Source organism: Pinus tabuliformis, chromosome Q (assembly GCF_031772625.1).
Source record: "Pinus tabuliformis cultivar Carrire ecotype Pingquan chromosome Q, CPIR1, whole genome shotgun sequence".
Lineage (NCBI taxonomy): Eukaryota > Viridiplantae > Streptophyta > Pinopsida > Pinales > Pinaceae > Pinus > Pinus tabuliformis.
The window spans coordinates 643,870,400-643,884,922 of record NC_142296.1 but is presented as its reverse complement, the minus strand read 5'-3'; the positions used below and the strand labels follow the sequence as shown (position 1 = coordinate 643,884,922).

General features: G+C 37.8%; 1 pseudogene across 1 annotated transcript; it reads left to right on the top strand.

Moving 5' to 3' along the window:
- Positions 1-2,209: 2,209 nt before the first annotated feature.
- On the top strand, positions 2,210-13,825 carry LOC149221112 (CO(2)-response secreted protease-like; annotated as a pseudogene). Its single transcript, XR_016249350.1, has 11 exons — positions 2,210-2,356; positions 2,447-2,538; positions 2,632-2,729; positions 2,803-2,961; positions 4,322-4,433; positions 4,517-5,075; positions 11,951-12,066; positions 12,148-12,393; positions 12,501-12,615; positions 12,695-12,904; positions 13,150-13,825. The product of XR_016249350.1 is annotated as a CO(2)-response secreted protease-like (transcript).
- Positions 13,826-14,523: the final 698 nt, after the last annotated feature.

Here is a 14,523-nt window from a genome sequence, read left to right as displayed (position 1 = left end):
GGCCATAGAAGTCTTTTCTTGAATGCTCGGACTTCAAATAAGAAATATTACCTCGCCTTTGGCTGTGTGTGTAAAGGAGTGTTTCACGATGGCTATCAAGTAGCTTGACCAAGAAAGAAAACATGATTTTACATGTACCACTTTTTGTCATGTCCTTCCAAATCTGAGAACTCTTCCCAGTTTCCTGTTATAAATTTATTTGCTCTTCCTTCTCACTTATGGTTTGAAGACGCCTAATAAAAGGTCCATTTGGTTTTATTTTTTAATCTCACATTGTTCAATAGCTCTTGTCGGTTGATGAAATCGATAGCACCTACAAGTATGCTAATAATTGTTGATGATTGTTATTTAGGAACTGGTTACCTGCTTATCGTATTTGCATTTCGCCATCGATTTCTTGACCTTTGACATATTACTTCCAACTATGCAATCACTGGAAATGAGTGGGAAATATTTATGAAATTTCCCCCGTAAAGGTGAAGACTATGTTCAATATGCACTACTATACTGGACATTTAAGAACTTTAATGAATAATGTGTTTTTAGGCACATATTATGTTGACCAGGAAAACATGTGTTTGATATTGGTAACCAAAGGCACCTAACAGTGCAAGTGAAAAGTCTTAGCCTTCTTATATGTTACATGCGTTGCATCTAGATGACCCGCCTAAGCAGGAGTGGAGGCAAAGTAGCTTCCCTGCCCTCACTCTCTAGAATTATTGCCAAGCAGCTATTAGGGTATAGGTGTATCTTAAACACACAAGGTTGTCATTTTTTTTAGTTTTGTCAAGGATATATTGCCCAAAAAAGCCTATAACAATCATTCAGAGGGTATTATTTTATCTTCCATTGCATAGTTCAACTGGAAGTACAGGTAGGGAATGACAGACATCTATAGTCTGAATTTTGTTCATTGATGTTCCTCAGAACTTGTAATCTCTATGTGGTTATTACACCAAATTTCCACAAATGTTTAGTACATACAGCTTTACAGCAACAACCACGCTCTTATGCCCTTTCTACGGCCATCTAAGATGGTTGAGCTTGTACAGCAAAAAAAACAAAAGCTCCAAATGCTGAATGACAAATGATTGATCTATTCTGCAGAAGACTAACAACAGCAACTTTTCCAAGTTCTGCAATTCAGTCCAGCTCCTGCTTGATGCAATCCATTTGCTGTTAGCTAACTTGCAATTTCTACTCATAATTGTATTGTGTTGTCCCTGCAGACCTCGGCAGGGACTACCACCACGGGAGTGACTCCTTGTTAAGAAATACCTATCACTATGTAATTTTATTTAATTTTCAATACCTATCACTAAAATGTAATTTTAATAAATAAGAAATACATATATACCTAAATTTCATAGAAATAAGGTTTTATTATATAAAAATGGTATCAATGGCGGGAAGAGAGAATTTGTCCCATCGGGAGAGCTGGACTCCACTGTGAAAAACGCCTTCCCGAGTATGAACGTGCAATTTTTGTGTATAATTTATTCTCATCATCATTTCTCATTTCGTGCATTCCCAAATTTATGATGCAATTGCGACTTTTTTTTTAAGCACGTTCAACATTCGCGCTGCAAGGATTTCCACGAATCTAAATCAGATCCACTACAGACAGCACTCACTCTGCTCGATCTCATTCTCCCTCCCTTAAATAAAATGATAACATTTCTTTAATTTTTTAAAAATAATTTTGATGTAGGAAAAGTTGTAAGTGATATTATGATGATAGCAAAAATGGGCACAGCGCACAGCGATGAAACTTTAGAAAAAAAGGGTAGGGTACGGAAATTGTCACATCGAAAAAGAGGCACAGCACACAGTAAAAAGGGTAAGCGCGTTAAAATAAACCAGCAGCTGACGAACAAATGATTGAGAACCCACAAAAGAAATCAATGGCGGGAAGAGAGAATTTGTCCCATCGGGAGAGCTGGACTCCACTTTGAAAAACGCCTTCCTGAGTATGAACGTGCAATTTTTGTGTATAATTTATTCTCATCATCATTTCGTGCATTCTCAAATTTATGATGCAATTGCGACTTTTTTTTAAGCACGTTGAACATTGGCGCTGCAAGGATTTCACTCATTCTGCTCGATCTCATTCTCCCTACAGACACCACTCACTCTCACGAATCTAAATCAGATCCACTACAGACACTACTCACTCTGCTCGATCTCATTCTCCCTCCATTAAATAAAGCTCCGCCATCCACCAAAGTCTTACAACGAATCGTTCAGATAGAGTAGATAGTAGTGAGAAATATTAGTGATGGGGTTCAAGCTTTGTTTTGCATTGCTTTCTCTCTGCACTCTTCTGTTCGGCCTCGCCATTGCTGACGATGGAAAGGTACGGACTCTTAATTTCTTCAAATTAATTCTCTTTTCGCTACAAGATTACTTAGTTTTAATGTCGCTAGTTTTACTGATCTGCATGCAGGTGCACATTGTATACATGGGGAGTTTACTCAACAATAATAAAGAAGAGCTTGTAACCAGTCATCTGCAGGTTCTTTCGTCTGTTCTCGAAAGGTATCAAATTATGAAATAAATATTCAAATTTCAGAATTGATTTTATTGTTCTTATATTTATGAGTGTGTTGGGGGGTATTTGAACCTTTGCAGTCCGAGACACGCAGAGCAATCTCTGGTGCGTAGCTTTACTTATGCCTTTAATGGATTCGCAGCAGTATTATCCAAAGAACAAGCGACTGCATTAGTTGGTACGTCTCGTTAACCAGTGTTGTTGTTAATGAGTATTCCTATTCTGATATATAAATTCCCACCATTTAGCAGGGAAAGCTGGAGTATTATCAGTGTTCCCTGATCCAGTGTTAAACCTTCATAGAACGCACTCATGGGACTACTTAGAAAAAGACTTGGCCATGGCAGGCTCTTCTTACAGACAACCGAAATCTTCTGGCACTGATGTCATAATAAGGTTTCTAGATACAGGTATATTAGTCTTTTAAAACTCCATTTGGTTAAGTTCAGTTTGGATTGTAGAGTTAGGGAAAAATATTTGAAATTTTACTATTTGAGAATTAGTATAATAATGAAAATGTTTATTTATTTTAAATTTATATATAAAAAAATTAATTTATAAGGACATTGATGGTCTTATTTTATATTTATCAATTCTGAAAAGTGTATTTTAAAAATACTATAAATTAGTTTGGAAAATAATGGAAATTTAGGTAAGACTATGACAAAATCTGTCATAATTTTTTGAAAATCTGAGTTATAGCTGTCAAACTTTAGGATTTTGGCTGCCCAGGGTTCTTGATGTTGCGGAATCCATTTCCACCATAAAAAATGAATCAAACACTCTACAATTCTGAATTTTTGAGTTTTTTTTACCCGGGTTGGAATAATCAAACACTCTTTTCAGAGAGAAATCCTCATATGACCGAAGCATACAGATATTTTTTACATTCAATATGGTCGAAGCCAGCAGAAAAATTGTGGTTGGGGTTGGAATAATCAAACACTCTTTTCAGAGAGAAATCCTCATATGGCCGAAGCCTATAGATATTTTTTACATTCAATATGGTCGAAGCCAGCAGAATTAATGGCCGAAACCAGCAGAATACGGCATAGCCGTTACAAATCGCCAAGCGAGGGGCCGCCGCAGGACTCGAACACGGCTGAGTGGTGCGAAAGCCAACCGCCCCAGCCGTCATATCATGCACGCTGGGTGCAAAATAATCAAACACTCTACAATTCTGAATTTTTGAGTTTTATTTACCCTATTCAACAAAGAAAATTGTGGTTGGGGTTGGAATATGTGTAGGGTCAATGTTTTTTTGGTTCACTTTCTTGTTTTTCTCCCTGTTCAATTGAGAAAACCAAATTTGGAAATATATTTTTAACAATTTCTAAAATCTTCAATCTAATTAAATTTAAGGAAATGAAATTTTGAAATATGTTAAGAGTAATATGCCTGTCCTAAAAAACACTCTATAGTTTAGTTTGTCCTAAAATACACTCTCTACTTTAGTTTAGTTTGTCCTAAAATACACTCTCTACTTTAGTATGATAGGGATTTAATATAATATTCTGTTCAAGCTCTTGATTTTATTCAATTAAATTAAAAAATAATAACATAAAATAAATGGTTAAATTATAATTAATAATTAAAAATAGATTCTTCATTTATTAATCATTTACATTAAAGAAATTTAAGACATTAAATCCGGTGCAATTTTTTTATACCTGAGTAGATTTGAAATTAAATAAATCTATTATAATGATTTGTAATTATTTTTTAAACAAATTCATAATACTTGTGAGAAAATAAAATTTTATCTTGAAGGCATTTGGCCAGAAGCAGACAGCTTCAATGATAAGGGTATGGGCCCTGTTCCTTCGCGGTGGAAGGGAAAGTGCGTTAAGGGAGAAGATTTCAATGCCTCCAACTGCAACAGGTGACCTATGCAACTGAAATAAGTTCGTTGTTTCTACTCTGGTGTGATTCAGTACAGCTAAAATAATGTAATTGTTTTAACAGGAAAATAGTTGGGGCGAGATATTACTCACGTGGAGTGGACTTGGATTTGGTGACAAGTATTAAACCGAAATTTGTATTTCCACCAATAATGACTGCAAGAGATTATAGTGGCCATGGCACGTTTACAGCTTCCACTGCAGCTGGCAGCTTTGTGGATAATGCAAACTATAATGGTCTCGCTAAGGGAACAGCCAGAGGTGGACCGGCCAGTTCCTCTACCAGAATTGCCATGTATAGGGTTTGTGGGGTGGGCTATGGGTGCCCTGGTGTGCAGATTTTAGCTGCCTTTGACAATGCAGTTAAAGATGGAGTGGATATTGTGTCCATCTCAATTGGAAGTGAGTCCAGTAATCAGGCCGATTTTGTGAACGATCCAATTGCCATAGGAGCATTTCATGCTACTCACAAAGGAATTCTGGTTGTATCCTCTGTGGGAAACGAGGGACCAGATTCCCAAACAGTGGTTAATTCTGCGCCATGGATTTTTACAGTCGGAGCGACCTCAATCAACTGGGATTTCCAGTCCAACGTTGTGTTAGGCAACGGTAAGATTATTCAGGTGTGAACAAGGGAAAACAAACACAATAGTATAATGTTTTTTCACTTTATACAACAATTAATAATTTCATTTCTTCACAACTTTACTAATAGATTCTGCCATTTGTTGGGTATTTTTCTTCTTTAAATGGGGAAAATACCAAAAACCAAATAAACAAACACACAGAGGCAATGCTCTGTTTTTTTTTTGCTCCAAGATCTTTTATGCAGGAAGACTTAAAAAAATTTCACTCAGAGAAACAGAGTAATTCACCATAAGAAATTTCTATTCATTAAAAATGATACAAACTTCATCCTGAGAGGGATTTAACACTGTAAAACCATTTTAATATTCACTGCTGTGAAAAACAACTTACTGCTGTAACAAAAGTTTACATAAGTTTACTGCTGTAAAACAAAATTCACACAGGCTTACAAAATTTCACGCTCCACCATTTCCTTTATGCAAAACCACACATGGTTTTTGCTATTCCTCTGTTTTACAATTCCTTACAAAACATTACCAAATACATTTGTGCACTGCTGTGCATTCACCCTCTGGTTCTTCACATTTTTCACACTGCTGTGTATGAAATACAACACATGGTTTTCGCTTCACCACTCTAATTTTACTCTACTGTGAACTCACACTAAAACCTCCCGTGTGCCATACAAGAAAACACAAGTCAACACAGTAATAAATTACATCACCTATCCCATACAGAATTTATGTAATAAGTACATTCGCCCATACCTTCTCATAAAAAAAACTTACCAACTCTATGTAAAACTTTAATATTCTACCTACCACTATGACATTTCATCAAGACGTATGGTCAATCAAAACTTAGATTTACTCCACGCAACATTTAATATTTGCCGTCGGGTGAATTTCAAACATTATGCAATTTGGTTTTGGGAAGCCATCGGGTCCACTCCATCGCATCACAACTTTACTCATGTCAAAGACTTCAACTCTATGACATTGCCGATAGCGATGTGCCGATGCGATATCGGCGATCGCTCATCGCAAACACAAGAGCTTCCTCATAACTCCTTCACTTTGACTTTGCCGATGCGATATCGGCGTTCGCTTATCGCAAAACACAAAGGCTCCTTTATAATGCCTTCACTTCATTTTGCCGATATGCCGACTTGCCGATATGCGATATCGGCGATCGCTGTTGAAATTATATTTTCAACACTCCCCTTTAATTTCAACTGTCGGGCATTCAATCATACCCAAACACTTCCTCAAAAATTCAAAGCTCTTCTGATCCAATGGCTTTGTCAAGATGTCTGCTACCTGTTCCTGAGTCCTGCAATGTTCTAGGACAATTTCTCCATTGTTCACCAATTCTCTGATGTAGTGAAACCTGGTATCAATGTGTTTCGTTCTCTTATGAAACACTGAATTCTTTGACAATGCAATAGCTGAGCTATTGTCACAAAAAATCACTGTCGCTTTTGCCTGCTCTTGGCCTAAGCTTCTCAACATTCTTCTCATCCACACTGCTTGACATGCTGCTGCTGTAGCTGCCATGTATTCCGCCTCTGCTGTAGACAATGCTACAATGGACTGCTTCTTAGAAGCCCATGAAATGGCTCCTGAACCCATATGAAAAACATAACCGGAAGTGCTCTTCCGATCATCTACACTTCCAGCCCAATCGCTATCAGTGTAACCAACCAAATCTGAATGTTCTGAGGCATGATATAAAATTCCAAACATTTTGGTGCCTTTGACATACCTCAAAATTCTCTTTGCTGCCTGCCAATGTGCCTCCTTTGGCCTCTCCATAAATCTGGAAATCAAACTAACAGCATACATTAAATCAGGCCTAGTTGCTGTTAAATACATAAGGTTGCCAACAATACTTTTATGCAGGCTAGGATCAAAATCCTTGCTGCTGTCCTCTCTGCTGAGCTTTAATCCCATCACTGTGGGAGTGATTGCTGCCTTGCATTCTTCCATCTTAAATCTGCTCAAAATTTGATTTACATATCTTGCTTGAGATATAAAAATTCCTTTTTCATTTTGCTCTACTTCTATGCCTAAGAAGTATCTCAAGAAACCCATATCAGTCATTTCAAATTCATCCTTCATGACTGATTTAAAATTCTCGAAAAGATAAATATCATTTCCAGTGAAAATAACATCATCTACATACAAGACAACAATTAAAATTTTACCATCCTTTTCCTTGATGTAGACTGTGGGTTCTCCTTCACATTTGTCGAATTCATTATCTAATAGATATGAATCTATCCTGATGTACCATGCTCTTGGCGCTTGCTTCAGCCCATAAAGAGCTTTCTTCAATTTGCACACTTTGTGCTCTTCACCTTTCTTCTCATATCCGAGAGGCTGTTCCACATAGACTTCTTCCATTAACACTCCATTTAGGAATGCTGACTTCACGTCCATTTGGTAGACTTTCCATTTGTTTTGAGCTGCTATAGACAGCACTGCTCTCACGGTTTCCATCCTTGCAACCGGTGCAAAAGTCTCCTCATAATCTCTTCCATACTGCTGCTTGTAGCCTTTGACAACCAGCCTTGCTTTATGCCTTTCAATCTTGCCTTCAGCATTGCTCTTGGTCTTATAAACCCATTTCACACCAATGACTTCTTTGCCTTTTGGTAACTCAACCAAATCCCATGTTTTGTTTCTCTCTATGGCATTCATCTCCTCATCCATAGCTTCTATCCATTTCCTATCTTTGATTGCATCCTCGAAATGAATAGGATCATCAACATGACAATACAAGGCAAATAAGGAATTCATTCCTTCTTCATAAATATCACTTAGATTTCTAAACTTCTTACCTCGTTCACTTGGTGTGCAAGTGCTTGAAGATGCACTTGAATTTCCTCCTTGTGGTGTGCTTGGAGAAGCACTCTCATTTATCCTCAATGGTGTACCTTGCTGTCCTTGTGTTGGCGCTGCTGTTTGGGGATGTATTTCAACCACCTCCTCTTCATCTTCATCATGAGACAAACAGTTTTTGACATTCACTGTTTTCTCTATGCTTCCATCCCAAGCTTCCTCTTCAATGAATTGAACATCCCTGCTGACAAAGAACTTCTTGGTAAATGGAATGTACAGCCTGTAGGCTTTGGATTCATCGCTGTATCCAATGAAGATGCATTTCTCCCCTTTGCTGTCCAACTTCCTCCTTAGCTGATCTGGTATGTGTGCATAGGCCACACACCCAAAAACTCTCATGTGGGTGACTCCTTGCTTTCTCCCACTCCATGCCTCTTCTGGCACTTTGTTCATGACTGCTTTTGTAGGACACCTGTTCAATATATAAACTGCACAATGTACAGCTTCAGCCCAATACTCATTTGGCAAATGCTTTGCCTTCAACATGCTTCTTGCCATATCCATGATGGTCCTGTTCTTCCTTTCAGCAACTCCATTTTGCTGTGGGGTGTACCGAGTTGTAAACTGTTTATGAATTCCATTTTCTCTACAGAATCTTAGGAATTCCTTGGAGATATACTCACCTCCTCTATCAGTTCTCAAAACTTTTATATGCAGCCCGCTTTGGTTCTCCACAAGTGCTTTGAAATTTTGGAATTTCTCAAACACTTCACTTTTGTTTTTAAGGAAATATATCCAAGTTTTTCTTGTACAATCATCAATGAATGTCAAGAAATATTGGCTGCCAGCTAATGATGGAGCTTGCATTGGTCCACACAAGTCTGAGTGGATAATCTCTAAGGGTGTCTTTGCCCTTATGCTTTTCCCTGATGGAAAACTTTCTCTGTGTTGTTTTCCCAATATGCAGCCTTCACATAGGCTGTCCGGTTTCTCTATCAATGGTAATCCCTTTACCATTCCTTTTTTGCTCAACAAATTCAGACCTCCAAAATTTAGATGCCCGAATCTCAAGTGCCATAACCAGTTCTCATCCTTTGGCACGCTCTGGAAGGCCTCTTGGGTGACTGCTGCCATTTCCCTTTTATTCTTCATGTCAGTCCTGATCCGGAGAGGGAACATCCTGTTCCTTGTCATCTTCACTTCAGCAATGCATCTTTTGCTGGGTGGTATGTCCATGATGGTGCACACATCATTTTTAAAGAAAACATTGTACCCCTTATGGACAAGCTGTCCAATACTCAAGAGGTTACATCTCATTCCGGGGACATAGTATACATCTGCTATGGTTTTCCTTTCTCCTTGCTTTGAAAGTATTTTTATTTCTCCTTTTCCCATAACAGACACTTTACTATCAGTTCCTAGTGTGACTTTTGATTTCACATTTTTATCTAGGGCAGAAAAGAAGGCTATATTTCCGGTCATATGGTTGCTGCAACCTGAGTCTAAAAACCATATGTCCTCACTATGTGTTTCAGCCATGTTACAAGCTAACAGAACATTGTCTTGACTGTTGTTTTCTCTTGTAACATTTGCATTTTGTCTGCTGTTCATATCATGTTGTTTCTTTCTGCAATCACTAGCATAATGTCCATACTTTTTGCAATAATAGCATTGAACATTAGATTTATCATACCTTTGTCCTTGAGCTTGATGTTGATCTCTTTGTTGGCTGCTGCCTTGACTTTGGTTCTGATTTGGATTGCTGCCTCTTCCTTGTGCATTTGATGGGCTGTTCCTTCCACCTCTGTTCTGGCTTCTGCCTCTTCCTCTCTTGTTTCCTCTGCCTTGACCTCTGCCTCTTCCAAAGGACATCTGGGTCTTGAAGGCTTGCTCAAGAGATGAGTTTTCATTCCTACTCAACCTCTGTTCATGTGTTATCAGTGATGCGTGTAGCTCATCAACTGAATAGTTTGAGAGATCCTTTGTCTCTTCAATGGTGGTGACTATGGCATCAAACCTTGAGGGTAAGACCCTCAATATTTTCTCCACAATTCTTCTGTCTTCAATGGTTTCTCCATGAGTTCTCATTTGTGTGATTACACCAATCACATGAGTGAAGAATGAGTCAATGTTATCTGACTCCTTCATGTTCAAGTTCTCAAAATCCTTTCTCAGCAATTGTAGTTTTGCTGTCTTCACTCTCTCCTTGCCTTGATAGGCTGTCTTAAGGGTTTGCCATGCCTCATTGGCTGTCTTAGCTGCTGCTAACCTTGGAAACATACTCTGGTCTACTGCTAGATACAACAACACACGGGCTTTTGAGTCCTTCTTCCTATTGTTCTTCAGCAGATCCTTCTCTCCCTGAGTTAATGCATTGAACTCAGTTTCATCTGCTGGTTCTTCAAAACCTTCTTCAACTATTTCCCATAAGTCTTGGGAGGCAAGCAGGGTTGTCATAGTTATTGACCAGTAGTCATAGTTCTTCCCATTAAACTGTGGGAGCTGGGTGTTAAACAAACCCATACCAGTGCTTGTGCTGGCCATTCCTTGACTGTGTATTTAAAACAGATCACTGCTTCTTCAGCAACACAAAAAAAACTTTGAAATACCTGAATCCTTTGATGTCTGAGTCTTCTGTCTCCCTGAGAGGTTTTGCTGCAACAACAACCTTCTCCCTTCAGCTTCTTTGTCTCCTTCAAAGAGCCTAAGCCTGCTCCGATACCACTGTTGGGTATTTTTCTTCTTTAAATGGGGAAAATACCAAAAACCAAATAAACAAACACACAGAGGCAATGCTCTGTTTTTTTTTTGCTCCAAGATCTTTTATGCAGGAAGACTTAAAAAAATTTCACTCAGAGAAACAGAGTAATTCACCATAAGAAATTTCTATTCATTAAAAATGATACAAACTTCATCCTGAGAGGGATTTAACACTGTAAAACCATTTTAATATTCACTGCTGTGAAAAACAACTTACTGCTGTAACAAAAGTTTACATAAGTTTACTGCTGTAAAACAAAATTCACACAGGCTTACAAAATTTCACGCTCCACCATTTCCTTTATGCAAAACCACACATGGTTTTTGCTATTCCTCTGTTTTACAATTCCTTACAAAACATTACCAAATACATTTGTGCACTGCTGTGCATTCACCCTCTGGTTCTTCACATTTTTCACACTGCTGTGTATGAAATACAACACATGGTTTTCGCTTCACCACTCTAATTTTACTCTACTGTGAACTCACACTAAAACCTCCCGTGTGCCATACAAGAAAACACAAGTCAACACAGTAATAAATTACATCACCTATCCCATACAGAATTTATGTAATAAGTACATTCGCCCATACCTTCTCATAAAAAAAACTTACCAACTCTATGTAAAACTTTAATATTCTACCTACCACTATGACATTTCATCAAGACGTATGGTCAATCAAAACTTAGATTTACTCCACGCAACATTTAATATTTGCCGTCGGGTGAATTTCAAACATTATGCAATTTGGTTTTGGGAAGCCATCGGGTCCACTCCATCGCATCACAACTTTACTCATGTCAAAGACTTCAACTCTATGACATTGCCGATAGCGATGTGCCGATGCGATATCGGCGATCGCTCATCGCAAACACAAGAGCTTCCTCATAACTCCTTCACTTTGACTTTGCCGATGCGATATCGGCGTTCGCTTATCGCAAAACACAAAGGCTCCTTTATAATGCCTTCACTTCATTTTGCCGATATGCCGACTTGCCGATATGCGATATCGGCGATCGCTGTTGAAATTATATTTTCAACACCATTCAAGAGCATGCCCTGTTTTTATAGTGATAATTTCATGCCTGCTCCTAATAGTCGAACAAAGAAGGTGACTAAAGGGGCAATAAAATTCAGTTCTGTCACTCTCTCGAATTAGCAAAACAATTCTGATGATGAAACAGATGTGGATTAGTTCTATAAACAAACCTGTTGTAAAATGCATATAAATTAAATAAAAATTTTCATGCGTTGTAGATCCAGTATTTTGGGATTTGGCTTTAAAGATTTGTACTGTGCATTTAGGGTAAGGGCATCACCTATTCGAATCTCAGCCAATCGGCCGTGCACCCGCTTGTGTACGGAGGAAGCATACCTGCCGAGTCCTGTGACGGACGACCCTTTGACCCAGTAGCGGCAAGGTAAATTAAAGTACACAATGTTGGAATTTTATAATTATATTTTTCATGAAGAGCGCAAATTCAAAGGAAGGTATTGTGCAGCAATTGTATTCTAGGTTGCTTAGATGAAAACAAAATGAAAGGAAAGATTGTAGTCTGTATTGCAAATGACACAGCTACATCGACGGGATCCATGGAATCAGAAATCGAGTTCTTCACTGGAGCCGTAGGGATGATTGTCGTGGACGACTTACAGCTATATGAAGCATATGCTTACGGTACCTTTGCAGGGACTACAATAAGTAAATCGTCTGCAACAGAGATATTTTCTTACATAAACTCAACCAGGTGCGTTCGCCTACAATTCCTGCTCTTTTCCCATGTTTATATCGATTCATTTGGTTCATCCAATTACAATGTTGCTGTTTATAATCTTCCAAGCCTTTTCATTATAGAAATCCTGTTGCAACAATTACTCCATCAAGGGTGGTTGCAAATGAGAAGCCGGCTCCTGTTGTTGCATCCTTTTCATCAAGAGGTCCTGGAGCGCTGACACAGAACATTCTCAAGGTAAGTAGTAGCCAATTAACTTTCAGAAGCTAATTATGAGAGATCATCACAACCTCAATCCTTCAATTGATATTTGCAGCCAGACATCAGCGCACCAGGTCTGAACATCATTGCTGCATGGGATGATGCCAATCCGGATTATCTAGACCCAGGCCCATTTCTTCCACATTTTACATGATGTCTGGAACATCCGTAGCAGTTCCTCATGTTAGCGGAGCTGCTGCATTTTTAAAATCTATGAATCCTACTTGGAGCCCCTCTGTTATCAGATCAGCCCTGATGACAACAGGTACTTATGATCAGGTTTTATTCTTGAAATGCATAATCCCTTAAACCAACATTTTTCCTAGGGTTAGTTCAGGGCCATCCTTGAAGTCAAATATTGAATTAGTTCAACTAGTGATTGTAGTCAATGTTAATGGTAATGGATATTTAATTATTTCAATGTCAGCATATATATGTATATATGTCACAAAAAATCCCGTTTCACAACTGCCTCTCTTTCTAACATCCGCACTCTAATATAAATGGCAGCCATTGTAAGGAACAATATGGGAGAATTATTGACTAATGCATCAGATATCGCTGGGACGCCATTTGATTTTGGAGCGGGAGTAGTAAATCCAATCGGAGCTCTGCAACCAGGACTTGTATATGAAACATCAACCGATGATTACTTCCACTTTCTGTGTAATTACGGTCTGGACACTGAGAATATCAAGCTCATCGCTGCAAATAAAACCTATAGGTGTCCGTCTGGTGCAAAGGTGGATCTGATCAGTAACATGAACTATCCAAGTATAGCCATTTCCAAGTTAAATGTTGTGAATGGGAGCACAATTGTAAGCAGAAGCGTCACAAACATCAGTCCTGATCTCGCACCCACTTACAAGGTTACCATCGGTGCACCTCCGGGTCTGAGTGTGAAGGTCTCTCCACAAATTCTTCAATTCTCTCAAACTTCCAAGAAGCTATCTTTCGATGTAGTTTTTAAAGCAACCAAGGTTGCCGCCAAAGGATATGTTTTCGGTACACTGATGTGGAGCGATGGAAAGCATAATGTTCGTACTCCTTTTTCAGTGAATCTGGTGTGACCAAACCATAAGGAACAACCTTATAGATGGGCAAGTAATAAATAAAACGAAACCAGCAAGGCTGCTTATTCCTTGCATAGACCATAAAGTAATAAAACAAGCCTGCTTTTTGTAAACCTGTTTTTTTTTTTTAGATATAATGGTTTATTGTTAAGATATATTTATCTCGAGTAATTTCAAGAAGGGAAAAAATAAGTTTCCATACTGTGAAGCATAGTTACTAAGTTTGAATTTTAAATAACGGCATAGTTATTAAGTTTCAATTTTAATTTAAAAAAAAGTAGTTTAAAAATTTAATATTAAATTAATTAGTTTATTTCTAAAGAAAGTATATAAATGTATTGAATGTAAAATTAATAATTTATTTAAAACTAAGTTTTGACAGTTTAGGAAGGCAATTTAGTGAGTGCTATTCAAATTAGAAATGATGCTTTAGAAAAAATCTTATAAAACATTATAATGTGGTCAATGTTATATTAATAGTGGTTAATTAGCCCTATGGGTTAGCTCAATTGGTCAATTCCTTGTTGTTAAAACACCTTTTCTATTTGAAGGTTATGGGTTCAATTCTCTTCGTGTCACTCAAAGTGATCCCTTCAAGTGGATCACACTAACTACACTTAATCACAATATATCAACCATATTAAATTAGTAATATGATTGTGCTAATTGTATATAAGAGACATATGTATTCAATATGTGGATCACACTAACTACACTTAATCCAAGTATATCAACCATATTAAATTAGTAATATGATTGTGCTAATTGTATATAATAGACATATGTATTCAATATATGGATTCAATATATG